Raw genomic sequence first — 23,596 nt, 5'->3', positions numbered from 1 at the left:
GGGGAAAGGGTGGGGAGGGGAGGAGGTCTAATGGAGGAGTAGGATAGGCCTCTATCCACTAGATTGGCTAGGAACTCCAGAATGGCTGAAATGTTAACTGAGCTCGGGTCAAGGTGGTGCCTCTGGCACCAAGCAGAGAATGTTTTCCATTTGGATACGTAAGATTTCCTTGTGCTAGGCCTTCTGGATTCCTTCAGAATGTTTTGCACTTGAAGGACTTTAAAACTGGGTGTAGCCCAAGTTAGGGCATTGAGGTGGATACAATCAAGCTGAAAGGTTCAGGGTCTGCAGATTGGGCTGTACTATCCTCCCTTTGTCTTAGGTGAGGAGGTCTACCCTCTGCGGTAGCTGTCAAGGATTCTGGATGGTTTGCTGGAGGAGAAGGAGAAATCAGTGTTGCCTGGGTCAGCTTGGAGTTATCAGGATGGTCCTTGGGCCCCCTTCTCTGATCTTTAGAAGGACTTGAGGCAGAAAGGGTAGGGGAGGGTAAGCATAAAAGAAGAGACGAGTCCAGGGGAAGGAGAAAACATCCACTTTCCACTATGATGCCCTTCTTGTTCTGGTACAGAATCTTTACAGTTGAGCATTGTTCTCACTCGGCGTGCTGGTCCACCTGGCGGGGATATCTCTATCATTTTTTTATTATTAGGCTGTGGGAAATACCCCAGTGAAAAGTGCTATTGTGGGATCTTGTCAATTTCCTCTGCTGAGGGCAAGATTCAGGCAAGGGTATTTTCTACCCCTGGCAGATATTGCACTAGGAGTGGTGAGGCCCATGGAGGTGCAAAAGGTCTCTTAAGAGTTCAAGGCTACAGACCCGTGCATAGGCGTAGAAGTGTGTGCCCTTTGTCTATGTACCAACATGACTGTGTGGTGTTGTTCGTCTGCAAATACCAGAAGCCTCCGGTATCCACTTTTTCTTTGGAAGCGCCAGTAAAGGCCTTTTGAACTGCCATGATTTCCTTCCACCCAGTGTGTCTTTCTCGTCTGTTGATCCCACACCCTGTGGGTTTGAAAATGTTGGGTGTGGACATCCCATGTGAAGTCTGAGGCATCTGTGGTGAGGGTTCAGCCTTGAGGACAAAACTTGAAGGGTAAGCCCTGATTCTGGATGCAAGCCTGTACCCATCGTAAGAGCTCCTGTCTGAGGCAAGGTATCAGGTGTATCTTGGTGTCCAGGAGTTGAGTGGTCTGGCACCACACATTCTTTAGATACCACTGAAGCTTTCTCTCAATGCAATTCCTGGGCTAGTGGCACCCATGAGGATACAGGTGATGCCATGTACCCCAGAGCTCTGAGGTATTCTTCTACCTATAACCGCACTGCTTGGCTCAGAAGTTCTGGAAGTAGTTCGTCAAAAAATTGACCTTGTCTGGGGGTGAGGAAACCTTTTGGAAGGAAGAGTCCAGGAGTGCTCCAAGGAAAATTAATGTTTGCGATGAACTTTTAAGTTTACAGGAACTCAAAGAGGCTGTAGTATCCTATGAAATTTCTTGTAGTCTTGAATTGTTTTGACTGAGGCCCAGATGAGGGCAACGCCAGGTAGTAAATTTTTGACCCCTTGGGTCCTGCATTAAGCAAAGGCAGGAGCTAGGAACTTTGTGAAAACCCTTGGTGCAGTAAGTCAGTCCAAAGGGCAGAGCTGAAAACTTATAATGACTGGGAACAAAAGATTTGCATTTGCTGTACAGCCTGAGTTTTTTGATTTTATGGTACATCTGAGTATCCTGAGAACTTTAAGGGCTCTTTAAAAGTAAGTTTTGAACCATGGGCAATAATATTTATAATACACTGATTTGAAGTAATATGGGTAAAGTTTTGATAGAACTAGGACAGTCTTCCCAGTTTCTTTGGGGGTTTGGAGGATGAATGAGAGTCAGAAATTATCTCTGGCAGGAGAAGGTGTCCTAAAACGTCCCTGTCTGTGTGAGTCTGAGGTCCGCTACCTAAATCTTTGCTGCTGTGATCTATACCTGGGGTTCTGTCCTTCTGTGGCTTTCTCTATTTTCTCCTAGAGTGGGTGGGAAAGGACCAATGTTTGGCCAGAAAATTCCTGCTGAACCTTGGTGGCCGCACTTGTAGAAAAGTCCTTAACTGTTTGCATAGATTTAGCTTTTTCCTCCATCTTTTTGAGGACCGCTTCAGCTTTTGCCACAAAAAGGCATTCCTTGTCAAGGGGGGCATCCAGGAGATTAATGTTTACCTGTTAAGGGAGGGGTTGCTCTCTAAGCCAAGCATGTCTCCTGATCACTGTGCCAGTGACAGCTGCCCTGCAGGAGGCTTCCATGGCATCATATCCACAGTGAAGACAGTATTTTGCCAGTTGAAAACTGGAATAGCATAGGTCTGAAAGATCCTCAGAAAGGTGTTTATTTAATTATTTATTTACTTACATTTGTTAACCGGGTAGTGTCTTTTGATCAAATAGTATCCTGTTTTCATCAGAGACCGTGGTGCGTCCGTGTCAAAATGCAATACAGAAATGAAGGAATAGCAAATAAAACAACAATCAAACAATTCATGAATTTATGTCAACAGAGCGAAATGAAGGTGTTGAAAAGAATCCAAAGCATGAGGAGCAGTACAACACAAATGGTATATAAGTATGCACAGAAAATACCATAAATCACAACGTCAGACAGCAAAACCAAAAAAGTTTGAAAAAATTAGAGATAGGTGTAAACTGTTTGTGCTAAAAGCTGAGATGGCTGTTAAGAACAGGAGAGCTATGAATTATCCAGGCGAATTACAGGGGCAAAGCCAGTTGTTATTGAGATATTCTTTTATTTTTTTTTAAAGAAGACATGCTTGGATTGTTCTGGATGTCCTGAGGAAGATGATTTGAGTCTGTTGTCTATGGTGACCCTAGGAGTTTGGTTTGATTTGTAGACTCAATTCTGGTTCCATTTGAGGAGAGAATAGAGAGGTTGCGAGCTGGTCTTGGAATTTTTGTTTGCGAAAATCATTAACTTCGTCTTATTAGAGTTTAGAATGAATTGATGGTTGGAGAGGTAAGTTTCAATGTCCTGGAATGATTTTTGCATTACGACCTGAACCTCTTGGTGGGAAGGGGCAGGGCAGATAAGGGAGGAATCCTCTGCATATTGTATGATTGTGGCAAAAGTTGCTGAATTTAGACTGTTGGTAAATATGACAAACAGAACGGGGGGCAAGTATGGATCCTTGGGGTACCCCGGTGGATACTGTTAGAACTGGGGAAAGATTGTTCTCCTTTTTTGCAGCCTGTTGATGTTTTGACAGACAGCTGTGAAACCATGTTAGGGATGATGAATTAAGACTAAGTAGAAAGTTTATTGAGTAGCAGCTGGTGGAATATGATGTCAAAAGCTTTTGATATATCCAGGAAAATTGCAAAAACTATTTGTCCATCCTTTTTGCGGTGATGAATAGTGTCGGTAAAAAATTTTCTGTTTCATTTTTAACACCTTTATTAAATTACCACTTAAGACACAGGCAAACATACATATTTATATAAAGAAAAAGTTGTGCAAAATCTTACTTCATAACAGCAGATGTTCTTCGCTAAGTTGGAGCTATTCTAAAGTGAAAGGATATCTCACCAGGACAGCTCTGACGCTTCATTCAGTATGCAAAGCCTAATGAACTTCAGGGCGAATGTAAGTCAAGTAATTTATGCTCCCCTCACAGAACTTAGGACATAAAAGGGATGTATGGGCACAACCACCCAGAACTAAATTGCACCAAAATGGAACAGTCTCCACAGAAAAGAGAAGTCTATGCACATCCAGAAGAAAAATGCCAGAAGAGAAAGGGGGAAACCCTACTAGAAAGGAACCAGAACAAAACAGCAGGGGTTGGAGGAGGGAGTGAATAATGCAACAGTGGTAGCTTAAGGACATCTAAAGTTATGATAAGAGATTACCAGTTCTTTGTACTCCAGCCTAAAACATGCCTGAACATTCAATTTCAAAGATCAGTAACTCCACTGTTCTAAACTCTGCAATGTCAAGATATATACACTATAACTGTACTATGTCCTTCTACATCACTGCTGCAGTATTCCCAAACAGAAGGGAGAGAAAAGTCGAACAGAAATCAGGAGGTGGGACCTGAGAATCCCCTTCAACAAACCCATATATAAAATGATTTCAGCAAAACCTGCCATCCGCAGAAACCACTATCCTAATTTATACTTAGTGCAAGGTATGCACTGAAGACTAAGTCACAGCCTTCATGGGTGGGAACTGGTATCTAACCCCTGAAAAGTAATTAGAATAGTGCAAGAGCTCTAGTGGAATGGTTCTAACAGAAGTACACAGAGATTTGCAATGAAAAAGCATAAAAAAAGAAATGAAGTATCTTTAGATATCCAGGAGGAAAATGAAGCCGCTTAGTAACAAATCAAATGTCTGACAGCGGAAACAAAAGCTGATCAGACTTAAGTGAATGGCCTTAGTTTTATCCAAATAGTATTCTGAGCTGTCTGCGAAATCCAAGGTATAGCAGCCTCTCTACTTACAGACCGAGGAGAATAGAAAAGGAATAGAGTTGCACCCACTGATTCAAGAACAACTCATTTATTACTTTGCACAAAAGATTATGTATGAAGTATCACTAAGTCCTCGTGAAAACAAAAGAAAGAACAACCATAGCTCAGAAACCCTCCAAGCAGAATGACCCAGCAGCAAAACAGTCTTCGCCTTATGATGTTGCAAAGTAGCAGAATCTACAAGCCTGCAAGGAGAGTCTGAGTTGCTTCAAAACAAATGAAGGTCCCATGAGGAGGAATAGATCTCTGAGAATCCATATGCAGGATGCCTTTAAAATTGACTGACCTCAAAAGTAGCCAAAGGAGGATTCAATGGCAGGCAAGAAGAAACGGTTTCGACAAATGGGTCTTCACAGAAGAATAGGCCAGGCCAGGCCAAGACTGGAACAACTCAAAGAGAGGACTAGAGGGAAAGCAATACAGCCACTTACCATAAAATGTAGATGTTCGAGTATTCAATTGTTGCAGTCATATTTAAGTAATCTGCTGGCAGCAGGTTAGTTCCTCAGTCGTCTTATTAACAAAGTCTTGGGTCCTGCATTAAGGTTGTCCTTTCTTCTATGACGTCAGGTCATCAGGGTATAAAAACATGCAGTCACGCATTACATCATCAGCTTTTTCCTTGCCCCAGATGTCAGGTGCTCCCCAAAATGAAGAGTAGATATATATATACATAAATATATGTTATATATATGATAAACACTACGCAACATATAACACCTCCAAACAAAAGCAAATACATGTTCAAAAAGGCTTTACAGTAAAAGAAAGTAGAGGTATAGTTAGAGGAGAAATAATGGATAGGACCAGGATCAGCAACAGAATACACTAACATCTACATTTATGGTAAGTGTGCATTTCTATACTATAGTTCTTCGTGTTTCACTGTTGCAGTCATTATTTGGGTAAATTCCCAAAAGCTATGCTGCTGGGAGTGATTTATACAGCAATAGGACTAGCTATAAGGCCCTGTAGGACAGCAGTGACAGCAGCTCTGGGATTTAGAGAAGCAGTGTAAATGGTAATGTTTGGTGAACGTGATGAACCGCTTCTAGAACGTCTCTGGTAGGAACAACTCTGAGAAAGGCTGTAGAGGTAGATGCAGTTCTGGTGGATCAGGAGATCTGATCCCTAGGGATAGTTTACCCATAGTATATAGCAGAAACAAATATTACTGGCTTATCCATTTGGAAATAGTCTGCTTTGAAATAGCCTTCGCCCTCTGCAGCAAAATGCCACCTTCAAAGAAGTTTGTTCAGATTTTCTGAGATTTTATTTCACAAGTGTTTAAGTAAAATCTAAGTTGTTCAGTAATATCCAATGAATGCAGAATCTGCCCCCTTGTTCTGTTGTGGATTGGTAAAGAAAGTCGGCAAATTCAATGTCCGATTAAGAGCCACACTGGATACCACCTTAGGCATGAAGGATGGATTGGTCCCGAGAGAAACCTGTCCACAAGAAAAATATTGAAAGGCTCCACTGCCATAAGAGGATAACGAAATCCTCCCAGCTGAAGCGTGACTGCTAAAAGGAATTCTGTTTTCCAAGAGAAATTTCCTTAAGCCCAGGCTGGCGAGAGAGAGAGAGGAGAGTGAGTTTGTCCACAAAATTGAGGTCCCAGGCAGGTTGAGCCTCCGGAGGTCTTAAGTTTTTGTCCCTCCTGAGATAATTCCTTTAGCAGAGGATGAGAGAAGAGGAGGTTCTGTCTTCGCAAATGAGCTGAAATGACAGAAGCATGGATTTTATGGAAGAAAAGGACGAGCCCTTGTAAAGCATCTCAGTTAAGTATTGTAAAATCGAGGAATATTGGCACTGCTGTGCTTATTCCTGTTATTGGTTCCAGGCAGAATTTTTCCATTTGGCGTTAATAAGATGTTCTAGTACTCAGGCCTTCGCCTAAAATGACATCCATCACAGGTTTGCTGAGGGATGCTATGGGTGAATTTAGGTGATTAGCCACGCTGCAAGATTCAAAGTTTGGAGCTGAGGCAGAATTTGGTTGTTCTGCTGGAGACAGTATAGTGTCTTCGAGGCAGGTGATGGAAGGTGACATTACAGGAGTGGGTACCCTTCAATGTTACAGGCCAGTCTGAGCAACTGTGAATCATTCTGGTTTATCCTATCTGACTTTCGACTGAAAGTATTTTCAGCCGAAATGATAGAGCATCCACTTTCCAGGCTTTTCAGACGGTTCTTGTGCAAACCAACTGATAGTTCTGGGCTAAGGCAAAGATGATATCTATGTCTGGACTCCCCATTTGTGTGGTCAACGGTTGAAAATCTGTGGTTCCAGTTTCCATTTGTGTGGGTCCATGAGATTTCTGCTTAGTTCATCTGCCAGAGAATTCAGCTTTCCTGGTAGGAACTGAGCTGTTGTATTTGGTGGTCAAGGTTGTTCCATTAATGCCATGGCTATCTGTTGTGTTGCAGGAATGTCTCCTGTTTGTTTATGTACCATAACTGTGTAGCGATGTTGTCTGCCTTTATCATTAATTGTCCTGATGAAGGTATCCTGAAGGCTGTCAGCTATTCTGCACAGCATCTCTTTCAGATTGATATGAAGGTGCATTTGATTTGGGCCCATTTGTTCCGAATGCACTTCCTCGTTAGATGAGAGCCCCCCTGCCATAGTTCCGGGGCAATAATTCCAGAAGTTAGGCTTGGGCAGCAGGTGAGGAATGGCAGTCCTTGTTTTGGTGGCAGGCTCTGCCCACCATATAGAACTCTAGTTGCCAGGCAAGGTATGATAGAATCATCACTGTTACCAGGCTGTGACAATGTTGGTTCAGAAATTTTAAGTACCACTGAAGTTTCCACATGCAGTCTTGCATATGGAATTACACGTAGGAGGCTATGAACCACAAGGCCTACAGGAATTTGTCTTGCAGATAGCAGGTAGTTTTGTTGCCACCAGTTTGAAGTAAGTCACCAAATGAATTGCTTTTCTGACGTAAGGTAAGTCATCTGGGCAGTTGCATTCGCTTGCACCCAGGAATGTAATTTTGAGAGGGTACCAGCCAGGATTTCTTTTTCATATAGTGTACCCTGCGAAGTTAGAATCCTTTTACAAACGCCAGATGGTTTAGAAGAATGTCCCTTTTTTCCCGTATGCCGTGAATTAGACAATCGCCCAGGTATGGATATATTTGAATTTTACTTTGCCTGCAAATGACATTGGGAGCCAGGCACGTGAAGACCCTGGGCTATAGATAGTTTCAAAGGGCAGTGCAGAGAACTGGTAATGCAAGTAGCCTGCTTTGAAGTGGAGGTATCTTCTGCAAGACTCCCTGATTGGGATATGCAGGTGTTCTTAAGTCTAGAGTTACCAACCAGGCATCTTTGCTTCAGCATAGGAAGTAACTGTTGAAGAGTCAGCATCTTGAATTTTGGAATGTCCAGAAAAGTGTTTTATAGATAAATCCAGAATTGACGCCATGATTAGTCTTTTCTGGGTACCAGGAAAAGTCTGAATAAAAACCTTGTCCTTTTCCTCTTCTGGTACTGGTTGAATAGCCCCATGTTCATGAGGGACAGAACTTGTTCTATACCTCTGCCCACTTATTTGGGGGCAGGTCTGGCCATCTGTTTGGGATTGGCAAAGTGTGGAAATAAAATCTCTATCCCTGGGATACTATATTTAAAACCCATTTATCCTGGGTTATAAGTTGCCAGTTTCTTGCATGAAGTGCCAGTTTTCCCCCCAAAGGGGCGGCTGAAAGTAAGTGCTTGGTAAGTGTAGAGAGAAGTCATTGGGACTGTTTACCATAGGGAGGTGCCTTGTTGTTTCCAGATCTGGAGGTGGAGGAGGCACCCCATTGTTTTGTTATAAAAGTCCCTTGTGACTGAAACCTGGAGCCTTTGGAATGTCTGGGTTTGACTTGAGTGGCTCTCGAATGTACGGGAAAGGACCAGTTCTTAGTAGGCCAGTGCCTACTAAATCTTGGAGGTTGCACTTGTAAGAAATCTTTCCCTTTGCATAGATTTAGCTTTAAGGGCCTGTGCTGTGGGAGGTGCAGAAAGGTCCTAAGTCTTTTCTGGAGTCTGAAAAATCCTGTTGCTGCCATTGGAACTGTTCTCGCATGGCATGCAAGGTTTCCCCAAAGGAGAATTCTTCTGGTGGGGAAGCAGCTGGAATGGATTCTTCAGCATCAGAATCTTCAAAATTGGAGAAGGGAGCCTCAGGCTGGTCAGTTATGTCTGATTCATCAGCAGAATCATCAGAAGAAACTGGCTCAGGGGGCTCTGCCCTAGGTCTCTTCTCTGGGGCTGAGAGGCCCTGTCTGGGTGAGATTGAGATCCTCTAATTAAAGAAATTAAATCTTCTGCCAAAGAAAGCATTTGAGAACTAGAAGAGGGCCTGGATGTGGGGGTTTAACAGGCACTGATTTAGTAGTCTTGGCTGCTTTAGCCCTGGCGAAGGCCTTAATGGACATGGCAGCTGGAGGCCTAGCAGCACCACGTGCTGGGGTAGAGACATCCAAGGGGATGGTGTCTGATAAGTCAACCACCGTAGTGGGTAAAATTTCTGAGGTCGATTCAAGAGTTGTAGCAGGGGCCTCAGTTGTAAGAATAGGTTCAGCTGTACTTTGAGCAGTTTTCTCGGTTTCGGCGGAAACCGAGACACTCGCGGTTTGCTTTACCGTGGTTTCGGCGGAAACCCCGGACCGCGAGTGTCGGTCTTTATCTTTCGCGTTTTGGGGGTAGTCGGAGGATCCGGCGGCATATACGCAAAATCAGAACCGAAAACTGTTCTGCAAACTCCGACCGGCGCCTAAGCGTTCGTGGGTTGAAAGAGCACAGGCGAACAGGCTGCTACGTCGTGGGCTGGGCCTAAACAAGGCAGACAGTAAGAGTGGAAATCTTTATGAGGTATTTGTTTCCCACAGGTTAAACAATTGTTAACTTTTTCTGACATCGGCTGAGGCAAGAAAGAGTCCCCAACGGGGTACTTAGCTTTAGAAGTCTTGGAAGTATTGGTAGAAGTAATCTTTGGATCCGACCGACCGGCACTTGCGAACAGCTTCTGCTTGGCGCCACGCCGCAAGAAAGACTGGGGAAAATGGCGTCGGCTGATGCTTTATACCAAGACCAACAGAGATGACGTCGGGTGGAGTGCGACATCAGCCGAAGCCGGACCCGGACTTTGGAATCCGGCCGACTGCAGGGCTGCCTGACGACAGGACAACCCACTTGTTATGACTGCAGATGCATCCATGAAGGACATCTAATTAATGCTGTGTGTATTTTCTGAGGGACTGAGAAACCTCAGTGTTCGCCCACTGAAAACACTTGCACATTTTGGAAGTCTCAAAGAAAGAGAATCCTTCACACTGAGATTCAGACTTGGAGGACAGCATGCTATCTTAATCAGAAATCTGAGGCAAGAAAACTACATCTGTCCCATCACATTTCTCTCCAGATTCATTTTTTGAATCCCTTTACAAAAGGAGGAATCCCTTTTTCTTTTGCTAGAAATCACTAGATAAGAAACAGTTAATAGTCTGTAAGACACTTGAGCCAGACAAACTATGCCAGTCCAGTGAAACTGGAACAGAAGATACATGGTCAATTTTCTGTTTCATTTTTAACACCTTTATTAAATTACCACTTAAGACACAGGCAAACATGTATATATTTATATAAAAGAAAAAGTACAGTTGTGCAAAATCTTACTATAACAGTAGATGTTCTCTTCGCTGTTGGAGTATTCTAAAGTGAAAGGATATCTCGCCCAGAACAGCCTGACGCTCATTCAGTATACAAAAGCCTAATGAACTTGTATGCAATGTAAGTCATACTTATGCTCCCCTCACAGAACTTAGGGCATAAAAGGGATGTATGGGCACAACTACCCAGAACTGAATTGCACCAGAACGGAACAATCTCCACAGGAAAGAAAAGTCTATGCACATCCAGAAGAAAAAATACAGAAGAGAAAGGGGAAACCCTCAGCTAGAAAGGAAACCAGAACAAACAGCAGAGGGGTTGGAGTGAGGGAGTGAATAATGCAACAGTGAAGCGAAGGACATCTAAAGTTATGGTAAGATATTACCAGTTCTCTTTGCATTTCCAGCTTCGGGAAAACATGCCAGAACATTCAATTTCTCAAAGATCAGTAACTCTACTTGCCCGAAACTCTGCAGGCTGCTAACTTACTATGTACACTACAACTGTACTATGTCCTTCTACATCACTGTTGCAGTATTCTAAACAGAAGGGAGAGAAAAAAGCTCAAGAAACAGAATGGGAGGTGGAGGCCTGAGATGACCCCTCAACAAACCCATATAAAATGATTTCAGCAAAACCTGCTTTGATCCTAGAAACCACATCCCACTTATACTTAGTAAAGGTATGCACTGAAGACCAAGTCGCAGCTTCAAGGGTGGAACTGGTATCTAACCCCTTGAAAAAGGCACCAGAATAGGCAAGAGCCCTAGTGGAATGAGCTCTAACAGAAGTACACAGAGATTTGCAATGAAAAGCATAAAAAGAAATGGCCTTAGATATCCAGGAGGAAATGGTTTGCTTAGTAACAGCCAAATCAAATGTCTTGGGATGAAAGGAAACAAAAAGCTGATCAGACTTATGAATGGCCTTAGTTTTATCCAAATAGTACTTGAGCTGTCTGTGCAAATCCAAGGTATGCAGCAGCCTCTCACTTACAGACTGAGGAGAATAGAAAAAGGAATAGAGTTGCACCCACTGATTCAAGAACAACTCATTTATTACTTTGTGCATAAAAAAAAGATTAGTATGAAGGGACACTAAGTCCCTGTGAAAAATCAAAAAAGAAAGAACAACCATAAGGGCCTGGAGCTCTGAAACCCTCTAAGCAGAATGACCCAGCAGCAAAACAGTCTTTCATTTATGATGCTGCAAAGTAGCAGAATCTACAAGCTCAAAAGGTGTCTGAGTCAATTTTTCAAAAACAAAATTAAGGTCCGAAGGAGGAGGAATAGGATTCCTTGGAGAACTAATATGCAGGATGCCTTTAAGAAATGGAGTGACCTCAAAATAAGAAGCTAAAGGAGGATTCAATGGCAGACAAGCAGAAATGGCTCTGACAAATGGGCCTTCACAGAAGAATAGGCCAGGCCAGGCCAGACTGGAACAACTCAAAGAGAGGACCAGAGGGAAAGCACAGTTGTGTACACTTACCATAAATGTAGATGTTCGAGTGTATTCACTGTTGCAGTCATATTTGGGTAATCTGCTGGCAGGTTGCCCTCAGTCGGCCTTATTAACAAAGTCTTGGGTCCTGCATTGGTTGCTGTCCCTTCTTCTATGACGTCAGGTCATCAGGGGTATAAAACATGCAGCCGACGCCATTACATCAGTTTTTCTTGCCCCAGATGTCAGGTGCTCCCCAAATGGAGAGCTATAGATATATATATATACATAAATATATATATATATATATACACACATATATATATATATATGTATACATATATATATATATATGTATACATATACATATATATATATATATATATATATATATATATATATATATATACACATAAAACACTAAAACTATATACCTCCAAACAAAAGCAAATACACCAAAAAGGCTTTTAAGCATAGTAAAAGAAAGTAGAGGTATAGTTAGAAGAGAAACAGGGGGCTGGAGGGTGGGTAACCAGGACTGCAACAGAATACACTCGAACATCTACATTTATGGTAAGTGTACATTTCTATACTATGTTCTTCGTGTTTCACTGTTGCAGTCATTACATTTGGGTAAATTCCCAAAGCTATGGCTGGGAGGATGGATTTATACAGCATTAGGACCAGCTATAAGGCCCTGTAGGACAGCAGTGGCAAAGCCAGCTCTGGATTTAGAGAAGAAAGGTAAATGGTAATGTTTGGTGAACGTATGAACTGAGCTCCAGGTATCCGCTTCTAGAATGTCTCTGGTAGGAACAACTCTGAGAAAGGCTGTAGAGGTAGATGCAGCCCTGGTGGAATGAGATCTGATCCCTAGGGGGATAGTTTTACCATAGTGCATATAGCAGAAACGAATACATTGGCTTATCCATTTGGAAATAGTCTGCTTTGAAATAGCCTTTCCCTCTGCCCCTGCAGCAAATGCCACCAGCAGTTGTTCAGATTTTCTTAGAGATTTTGTCATGTTTAAGTAAAATCTAAGTTGTCTGTGTACATCCAATGAATGCAGAATCTGCTCCCCCTTGTTCTGTGGATTGGTAAAGAAAGTTGGCAAATTAATGGTCTGATTAAGAGCCACACTGGATACCACCTTAGGCATGAAGGATGGACTGGTCCTGAGAGAAACCCTGTCCACAAGAAAAATATTGAAAGGCTCCACTGCCATAAGAGGATGTAATTCAGAAATCCTCCTAGCTGAAGTGACTGCTAAAAGGAATTCTGTTTTCCAAGAGAGAAATTTTAAGTCTGCAGTAGCAGCTGGCTCGAAAGGAGTGAGAGTGAGTTTGTCCAATACAAAATTGAGGTCCCAGGCAGGGGTTGGAGCTCTCCTGGGAGGTCTTAAGTTTTTGTCCCCTCTGAGATACTCCTTTAGCAGAGGATGAGAGAAGAGGGGAGGTTCTGTCTTGTAATGAGCTGAAATGACAGAAGCATGGATTTTTATGGAAGAAAAGACGAGCCCTTGTAAAGCATCTCAGTTAAGTATTGTAAAATCGGAGGAATATTGGGCACTGCTGTGCTTATTCCTTGTTATTGGTTCCAGGCACAGAATTTTTTCCATTTGGCAGCATAAGATGTTCTAGTACTAGGCCTTCTCGCCTCCAAAATGACATCCATCACAGGTTTGCTGAGGGATGCTAAGGGTGAATTTAGGTGATTAGCCACGCTGCAAGATTCAAAGTTTGGAGCTGAGTGTGCAGAATTTGGTTGTTCTGCTGAGACAGTAAGTAAGGTGTCTGAGGCAGGTGCCATGATGGAAGGTGTGACACATTGCGCAGGAGTGGGTACCAATGTTGGCGAGGCCAGTCTGGAGCAATCAGAATCATTTCTGGTTTGTCCTATCTGACTTTTAGTAGAACTTTGGAGAGCAGAGGCAAAGGGGGAAAAGCATAGACTGAAAGTATTTTCAGCTGAATGATAGAGCATCCACTTTCCAGGCTTTTTTGTGACGGGTTCTTGTGCAAAATTTGTCCAACTGATAGTTCTGGGCTAAGGCAAAAAGATCTATGTCTGGACTCCCCCATTTGTGTGTCAACGTGTTGAAAATCTGTGGTTCCAGTTTCCATTTGTGTGGGTCCATGAGATTTCTGCTTAGTTCATCTGCCAGAGAATTCAGCTTTCCTGGCAGGAACTGAGCTTGTTGTATTTGGTAGGTCAAGGCTGTGTTCCACAATGCCATGGCTAGTCTGCAAAGGGGGGTAGGAATGTGTTCCCCCCTGCTTGTTTATGTACCACATAACTGTGATGTTGTCTGTCTTTATCATTAATTGTCCTGGATGAAGGTAGTCCTTGAAGGCTGTCAGTGCATTCTGCACAGCGAGCATCTCTTTCTGATTGATATGAAGGTGCATTTGATTTGGGCTCCATTTGCCCTGAATGCACTTCCCTGCCAGATGAGCCCCCCCAAGCATAGTCTGGCACATCTGTAGTTAGGGTTTGGGCAGCAGGGGGTGGAGTGAATGGCAGTCCCTTGTTTTGGTGGCAGGCCTCTGCCCACCATAGGAACTCTAGTTGCAGGCAAGGTAGGATAGGAATCACTGTTACCAGGCTGTGACAATGTTGGCTCCGTAAACTTTTTAAGTACCACTGAAGTTTCCACATATGCAGTCTTGCATATGGAATTAGAAGAATGCAGGAGGCCATGAACCACAAGGCCTACAGAATTTGTCTTGCAGATAGCAGGGTTTTTGTTGCCACCAGTTTGAAATAAGTCACCAAATGAATTTGCTTCTCTGACGTAAGGTAAGTCATTTGGGCAGTTGCATTCAAGCTTGCACCCAGGAATGTAATTTTTTGAGAGGGTACCAGTTGTGATTTCTTTTCGTTTATAGTGTACCCTAGACAAGTTAGAATCCTTTTTACAAACGCCAGATGGTTTAGAAGAATGTCCTTTTTTCCTGCCTGAATTAGACAATCGTCCAGGTATGGATATATTTGAATTTTACTTTGTCTGCAAAATGCGATTACTGGAGCCAGGCACTTCGTGAAGACCCTGGGCGCAGTAGATAAGCCAAAGGGCAGTGCAGAGAACTGGTAATGCAAGTAGCCTGCTTTGAAGTGGAAGTATCTTCTGCAAGACTCCCTGATTGGGATATGCAGGTAAGCCTCTTAAGTCTAGAGTTACCAACCAGGCATCTTTGCCTAGCATAGGAAGTAACTGTTGAAGAGTCAGCATCTTGAATTTTGGAATGTCCAGAAAAGTGTTTAGAGTAGATAAATCCAGAATTGGACGCCATGATTTGTCTTTTCTGGGTACCAGGAAAAGTCATGAATAAAAACCTTGTCCTTTTTCCTCTTCTGGTACTGGTTGAATAGCCTCCATGTTCATGAGGGACAGAACTTGTTCCTATACCTCTGCCTACTGATTTGGGGGCAGGTCTGGCCATCTGTTTGGGATTGGCAAAGTGTGGAAATGAAACCTGTATCCCTGGGATACTATATTTAAAACCCATTTGTCCTGGGTTATCAGTTGCCAGTTTTATGCATGAAGTGCCAGTTTTCCCCCCAAAGGGGCGGCTGAAAGTAAGTGCTTGGTAAGTGTAGAGAGAAGTCATTGGGACTGTTTACCATAGGGAGGTGCCTTGTTGTTTCCAGATCTGGAGGTGGAGGAGGCACCCCATTGTTTTGTTATAAAAGTCCCTTGTGACTGAAACCTGGAGCCTTTGGAATGTCTGGGTTTGACTTGAGTGGCTCTCGAATGTACGGGAAAGGACCAGTTCTTAGTAGGCCAGTGCCTACTAAATCTTGGAGGTTGCACTTGTAAGAAATCTTTCACAATTTGCATAGATTTAGCTTTATCTTCCATCTTTTTTAAAACTTATTCAGCCTTATTATCAAAGAGATGGTCCTGTTGTAGAGAAGCATCCAACAATTTTGCTTTAACATGATCAAGCAGAGTTTGCTCTTTGAGCCAAGCATGCCTTCTTGGCACAGACCCAGTTACAGCAGCCCTGTAAGAGTCCTCCAAAGAACCAAAGAATCAAAACCACATTGCCAAGTATGTTTTCCAACTTGTTCAGCTGAATGCAATAAATCCTGGTAAATCTTTATTTTCCAGACAGTCAGAAATTAACATCATTTTTTGTTTAAGCAGTCCCATGATATGCTGTTGATATTTAAGCATATGAAATTGTCAGTTTAAAGCCCTGATTGCCAAGGTTGCAGAAATGTAAACCTTCTTACCCCATCTATCCAGAATCTCTATCAGAAGGGGTAGGACTTTTAGCAGTAGAGGTCTTAATGCCCTTGGGACCCTGAGAAATGGTTTTAGGATCTGCAATAGGGTTTTTGAAAAGGAATTTGTGGGAGAAAGAACCCTGTAGTATCTGTCTGGCTTACAAGGAGCCAGAGGCAGAGAATCAGGAGTCATACTAGATTCTGAAAAAACATCATCAATGATGTCTAGAACAGGAGGTATAGCCAAAGGCGTATGCTGAGGAAGAAGAAGAAAATCCCTAAGTCTCTTTTTAGATTCAGAGAAATCCTGACTTTCCCAGTGGAAATATTCCCTTAAGGTATGCAAAGTTTCCCCAAAAGAAAAATCCTCAGGGGGAGAGGCAGAAGGAATGGAATCTTCTGCATCAGAGTCCTCATAGGTAGGTATAGATAAATCCTGTTCATTAGAAGAGTCAGAAGAAATAGAATCCTGCTCAGAAGATTCATAATCAATGTCTTGCCTAGGCCTCTTAGAAGGAGGGGGTTGGCTACCCCCTGATCAGAGTAATTAAATCTTCAGCCATTTTGATCATTTGTTTTTTAGGCATGGGGCCTGCACATGTGGCACAGGCGTAGTTTTTTTTTAGACATAGATTTAGACGTTGGCCTTAGTTTTGAAGATGGCATCAGTCTAATATATAAATCTGTAGGCCTGAAAACACCCTCAGAAGCCAGTGCCTGCACAGCGGCTCCGGACCCATCTAAGGTAGAGACATCTGCCGGTTCCACAACTGAAGCATCTCGTGGCATACCGGACTCCGAATGGGTCTCGGTAGAGGCGTGTAAATCAGAAGTAGCAGGTATCAGGGGCTGCGAAAGCGCCTCACCGAGAACTGGCGACTGTCTTAGGAGAAGCGCCGTCATCAGTTTTGCACCTCAACGGTCTGTCTCTGTCTTTTTCTTTGTGTTTTTTAGGTATTCCGATAGTCGGATTGCTAACCAACGACATTTCTGGATAATTAAATCGTGAGCCAAAATATTTAAAAGCAAAAATATACCGACTTTTGATAGTGCGTTGATTAAATTTAGCACTAAACTGACAGCAAGGGACGTTGTGGCCAGGACCTAGGCAAGGAATACAGTACAAATGAAAATCGTTATGAGGTATTTGCTTCCCACAAGTAATGCAATTATTTACTTTTACTGACATCGGTATAGAGCAAGAAAAAGTTTCCCCAATGGGGTACTTAGCTTTTAGTTGAAGATTTCGGTTCGGAAACTCGAAAATGAAAATTTCAGGAGTCGGACGACCCGCTCGTAGGCTGCATGTTTTATACCCCTGATGACCTGACATCATCGAAGAAGGGGCAGGACCCAAGTTAATCAGGCCGACTGAGGGCAACCTGCCAGCAGATTACCCAAATGTAATGACTGCAACAGTGAAACACGAAGAACATCCTCACTGAAAAAAGGTCCTGGTTATGAGCATGGCACCAGGCAGAAATTCTTTTCCATTTAGACATATATTTTCTGTTTGAGGGTTTCCTTGCCTCTTGTAAAAACCTGAGCAAGTCCTCAGAAAAGAGGTGCTTGAAAAGGAGCAAAACCCTATTACCCACAGTGTTAGCTGAAGAGAAGAAAAGTGAGGCTGGATGAGGGACCCCTTGTACTGAGTGAGGAGATCCAACCGGTGAGGTAACTTGTGGTGAATGCCCCTGGCCAGATGCATTAATAGGGAGAACCAGTCCTGCCTTGGCCAAAGGGGAGTCACTAGCAAGATTTTTGGGAAGTCCAGTTGAATCTTCTGCAGGACTACTGGAAGTAGAGGAAGAAGAGGGAAAGCAAAAATAAACATCTCCTACTGAGGAAAATAAAGGACATCAGTCTTCCATGCTAGATGGCATGGCACTCTGGAACTGAAGAGAGGAAGCTTCCTGTTCAAAGGGGAGGCAAAAAGAGCTACCTGAGGAATACCCCATCAATGGGTAATGTCCAGAAACACTTCTCTGTGAAGTATCCATTCGTAAGCCAGTGTTTTGAGCCTGCTCAGAGAGTTTGCCACTAGATTGTGCTCTGAAAGAATGAATACTGCCTGAAGAATTAACTGATAACCGAAAGCCACCTCCCAAGTTTGAGGAGCCATCTTGCAGAGAAAGAGGTAAGATTTTGTGCCTCCCTGCTTGCTGACATTCCACATGACTGTAGTGTTGTCTGTGTACACCTTCAAGGAGTCTGGAAAAAACATGGTGTGAAAAGCATGACAAGCCAGATAGAGAGCTCTCATCTCTTTGATGCTGATATGGTCTGATATCTGAGTGTGGGGCCAGAGACCCTGAACTTTCAGGTGACCAAAAGAAGCCCCCCACCCCATGTCTGAGTCATCGGTGAACAGTTCCTGAGAACATACTGAAGGCTGAAAAGACAGGCCTGGGTTGAGAGCAAACTGTTGAATCCACCACTCAGATTTCTTCTTTAGACAAGGAAGGAAAAGTACACTGAAATCCAGAGGGTGACAATGCTGCAGCCAAACTGACTTGAGGTACCACTGAAGCTTCCACATATGCATTCTGGCAAGAGGGAGCATTGGAATAGAAGAAGCCATGAACACCAGGGCCCAAAGAAACTCCATGGCTGGCATGGCAGTCAGAGGAAGGAGAGACTGAAAGAAGGCTGTCAATGTCAACATTTTTGGAGGTGGAAAAGAAGCCAACATTGGCAATGGCTTAATCCTGCATCCCAAGATGGACAGGTGTGAAGAGTAAGCATCTGAAAAGAAGGAACCTTAAGAAAGATGTTGAGTTGAGAGAGATGAAGAATAGGTCTCCAAGTGATTGGGATTTGGCATAATGATTAAGGTGTTTACCTCACAGATACAAGGCACAGGGTTTGATTCTTGGGAAGCATAGCTAGGCTTAAAAAGCCTCCTTGGAGACATTAGCCTAGTAATCACCTATGAATCTATGAAGTACCCTCCTTTCGAGGAAACAGGAACATTCTGAATTAAAAACCCTTTGCCACTTGGGAAGGGGGAACAGGTTGAATGGCTTCTTCGTTCACCAGGGACTCTAGAACCTCCAGTAAATGAGGAAGTTGCTCTGGACAGGTTGAGGAATCCCTGAAGAAAGGGAGAGAGAGAGAGAGAGAGAGAGACTTTCATACCAAGAAGTAATCCTGACAGATGATAGAAAGAACCCAAAAGTCTGAAGTGATGAGATGCCAATTTGGAAGACAAAGGGAAAGCTGAATGGACAAAGGAACCTGGATGTAAGGAGGGCTGATCATGGGACCAATAGTTTGCTCCAAAAATGGTGTTTTTTTCACAGAGAAACCAAGAAGCATAAACCAACAAAATTTTAAAAGCAGTAAAAAAATATCTTTTCCCAGTAAAATGCACTCTAATACACTTTATAGGCCCCACCAAATAATTTAAATACAGTTTCTCCCCAGAAAAAGTGTTTAGAATGTTGACTTGTAAATTCTCAAAATCAAAAGTGCGCTCCCATTTAAAAGTACAATGAAGTTACATGATAGTCAATAAAAACAGACGTTCCTACCTTAAAATATACTTTCCTAAACAGTAAAGTAAGTTTAATCAATAAAATAATCTGTGGAAACCCCCCCCCAAACATACACACACACAAAGGGAGCTTATCTGCCTGGCAATAGAACAGCACAAGCCAACTGTTAATATTCTGCAGAAGAGCACTCTCTTCAGCAGCAAGAAATCTCTGAAGGGCTTGGCATACAAACCTGTCTGTTAGTCAGCTCAGCTTGAGCTGACTAACAGCTTGGCAGCATGGAAAGTGCCCTGAAGCTCTGGAAGCTGGCCGGCTGTTATATCGTATGCAGGAAATAATCCACACAGCTTAGGCCACTGCAGCAGTGATCAACATCAAGAACATCTAATGTCAGCTTAGTACTGTGGACTGCTTACACAATTGCTCCCAAAAGTTTAGAAAAAAGTTAGAGACACCGACATCTTTAATTTCTGCAGTACATAACTAGCAGCAGTTGTACCTGTTATTGGTTGCAGTAAATTACAGCTAAAGGACAATATAATGAAAGACAATACTGTGCAAAAATGGTACAATGAAGACTGCAAATATTACAACATATAGGCAGCTGAAAAATGAATTATAAAAGAATTACAAATCACACAGGACCATCCAATACCAAAAGTTGAAAAAGCAGGAGCAGGAAAACTAAACACTGCAAATGAAGAAATAAAGGCTAAAAATCAGTATTAATTACTCTCTTCAAAAAACAAGACTCCAGGCAGGTAAGGTTATTAGCGCTTTCGTTCCCTTTATTCACACTCCAAAATGGAACTTCATCAGATACACACACCATACCCTCTTTCCCTCTTTTTATTCACAATTCATTAAAGCAATTGCCCCAATCAACACACTTTAGAATTAATTAAACAATTAATAAAACTTGAAATTTGACGAGGAATCAAATTTCAAGTTTAATTAATTGTTTAATTAATTGTAAAGTGTGTTGATTAAGGCAATTGCTTTAATGAATTGTGTACAAAAAGAGGGAAAGAGGTTATGGTGTGTGTATCTGATGAAGTTCCATTTTGGAGTGTGAATAATGGGAACGAAAGTGCTAAAAACCTTACCTGCCTGGAGTCCGTTTTTTTGGGAGAGAGTTACCCTGTGTGTTCTTTGTGGACATTTGGTTTGGACTTTTTGTTTTTATTAGTATTAATTACTGAAATAGTCACACCTAAAGACTACCACGTTACATGCCATGAGAAAAATATATAAAATATCAGAATATGCAAGAAAAAAGAAGACCGGTGTGGAGCAAGGAAATCCTAGTAGTCCAAGTAGTGGGGAACAAAAGGACTGAAGAATTTTCATAAATACATAGGTTCATAAGAGATTACTAGGCTTACGGCTCAAGAGCTCTTACAAGCCTAGCCCATTTTAACCAGATTTTGCCCAATTTTCTATACCTAGGGGAAAGATAATAAGGGTCAGCAAGTGGGGTTTTGACTAGTTTTACAGACAGCATCTGTCCATACAGCACATGGGCGCTACTCCAGGAGTTAATTTATGATTTCTCATGCATTGGTCCAGATTGTGCTGGTTTAGGTCTCTGCAGTGGGTAACACTCTTGCAGTTAGTTGTGCAAATATGCAACATTTCCATCAGGGCTGGGTTTAAGACTGCCTTGTAGGTCAGACACAGATCACTCCTCAGTAATCAGTAGGAAACTGAATACAGTGATAAGGCTTTTAACTGGTCCACATATGACATACTGGTTATACCCTGTATTCTTTGGTGATAAACCTGTGAAGAAGCTCCAACTGCTGCAGGTGCCTGGTGAGATACGTGCCAAATGGTACACTGTACTCGATTACTGGTCTAATGAGGGGTAAGTGCAGTGGTACTATGACATCCTTAGATCTGAATGCCATACTATTACTTATAAGCTGAGCCACACAGGAGGATTTTCTCACCACTGTGGACACATGGTGGTTAAGGTTCAGATTAATATCTGACTACCCAGATTTCTCACCACTATGTCCACTCTCAGGGGGTTCCTATCAATGCTGTAATTTGCAGGGGTATTTTGAGTTCCCAAAGGGTACTATTATGCACTTTGCATTTAGTTTGAGGTCATGGCCCTGACACCAATCATTAGTCTGTGTTTGACCAACATCATTTGAGGAGTCAGTGAATGCCCCCAACTCACAGTCATCAGCAAACTTTGTCAGCCAAAGGCTATCTACATTTGCCTTGACAACTGAGAAGTATATCCTGAACAAGAAGGGTCCCAAGCACTGAGCCATGTGGTACTCCAATGACAACTGGCCTCTTGCTGGATGTGGATTCCCCCACCCTAACAACATGTGCCCTATCTGGGAGCAATCTTGCTATCCATCTGGTGACAGAGAGGTTTATTTGTATGCCCAGTTTTGTGAATTTATCTATAACACCTGAGTAAGATATTGTGTCAAATGCCTTGACCAAGTCAAGGTAGGCAGTATGCACTATCTTACCCTCATCCATGGCCTTGGTAACCTTCTGAAAGACCACCAGACTGAGCAGGCAGGACCTGTACTCGTGAAGCCGAACTGGGTTGGTTCTAGAGTCTGGAGATTTCATATGTTGGCATTAATCAGGTCCATGATTATTCATACTTGCATATGAGAACAGTCAAACCTATGGATCTGTAATTTCATGGGTCGGTTGATGGTCCCCCACTTGTGCAGAGGGATGACAGTTGCTGGGATAAAGCCTGTCTGGAGACTGTGGTTAAAGAGAAATCCAAGTGGATCAGCTAGGTCATGTTTCAAGGTATCTTACCCTCATCCATGGCCTTGGTAACCTTCTGAAAGACCACCAGACTGAGCAGGCAGGACCTGTACTCGTGAAGCCAAACTGGGTTGGTTCTAGAGTCTGGAGATTTCATATGTTGGCATTAATCAGGTCCATGATTATCCATACTTGCATATGAGAACAGTCAAACCTATGGATCGGTAATTTCATGGGTCAGTTGATGGTCCCCACTTGTGCAGAGGGATGACAGTTGCTGGGATAAAGCCTGTCTGGAGACTGTGGTTAAAGAGAAATCCAAGTGGATCAGCTAGGTCATGTTTCAAGGTATTTAACAGGCACACTGGAATTCCATCAGGGCCCACTCATGCTGTTTCTAGCTATAGACAGTGGAGTAACAACCTGTCCTTTTGTGTTGACAGGCAAAGAAATGGTAGGAAGTATTCCATGGGGAGTGACTGGAGGTAATGGGGGGGGGGGTGAAATCTGAGATGAATTTAATCAGCCAGTAAGTTTGCTGCTACTTCTGGCTGAGTATAGGTAGTGCCATCTACAGCCAACTTAGCACACTGTTGAGCGTTTCCCTTACGATTTCAGACATAATTAATTTGTGGTTATCCTTTGCTTGAGAGTCTATTTAGTCTCATATTTAGTTTTTTAAAGACTTCTTTAGTTTCCAGATTTGCCTGTTGAAATTAATGAAGGATCTTTTTTCTCTGCTGTGCACCCTCCCACTAACTTCTAAACAGGAATTTATTCCTTCTGTTGTATAGTCTATTTATGCCAGCAGTCCACAAGGCTGACTCATTTTTCCAGCTAAACCTGGGTTTAGTTCGGTCAGGTATTACTGCTTCTAGCAGTTGTTTAAGTGGCTGTACAGGGCATTCATATTTTTGGAGTTAGGGGAAGATTTAAAATTACCTATGCTATCACTTAATAGAAGACAATTTGCCCTGGAAAAATTCTTTAAGGTTTTAGGGTTTGATTTTGTGTGTGTGTGTGTGTGTTTGTGTGTGGGGTTCTACCATTACATTTACTTCAAAGGAGACTAATTTATGATCCAATCATACCAATGAGGACATTACGCTGGTGGGGGTGTAATGCTCCGCCCATGTTTGTGAGTGCTATGTCAAGGATATTTGAGCCCCTAGTGGAAGTGCAGATCAGCTGTTCCAGAGCATTTGCACTGACATAGTCCAGGAATCTCTGAACCTGCATGTTAGTGGTCGTATATGTTTCCCAGTTTACGGAGGGGTGGTTTAAATCACCCAAGAATAGTGTGTTGGGCTGAATGGTAAGTGATTAATTTAACTATAGTTGGGGGTCTGTAGCTAGAGATGATATGGTGGGGGGGTTTGCTTATGGTCAACTGGACATGCAGTAGTTCAAGTGAGTCATGCTGCTTTACCAATCTAGAGGTGTAACGTAAATGGAAACATCTACTCCTTTCAT

This window comes from Protopterus annectens, chromosome 15.part0, assembly GCF_019279795.1.
Source record: "Protopterus annectens isolate FY-2018-M chromosome 15.part0, PAN1.0, whole genome shotgun sequence".
Lineage (NCBI taxonomy): Eukaryota > Metazoa > Chordata > Ceratodontiformes > Protopteridae > Protopterus > Protopterus annectens.
This window is presented reverse-complemented; position numbering follows the sequence as displayed.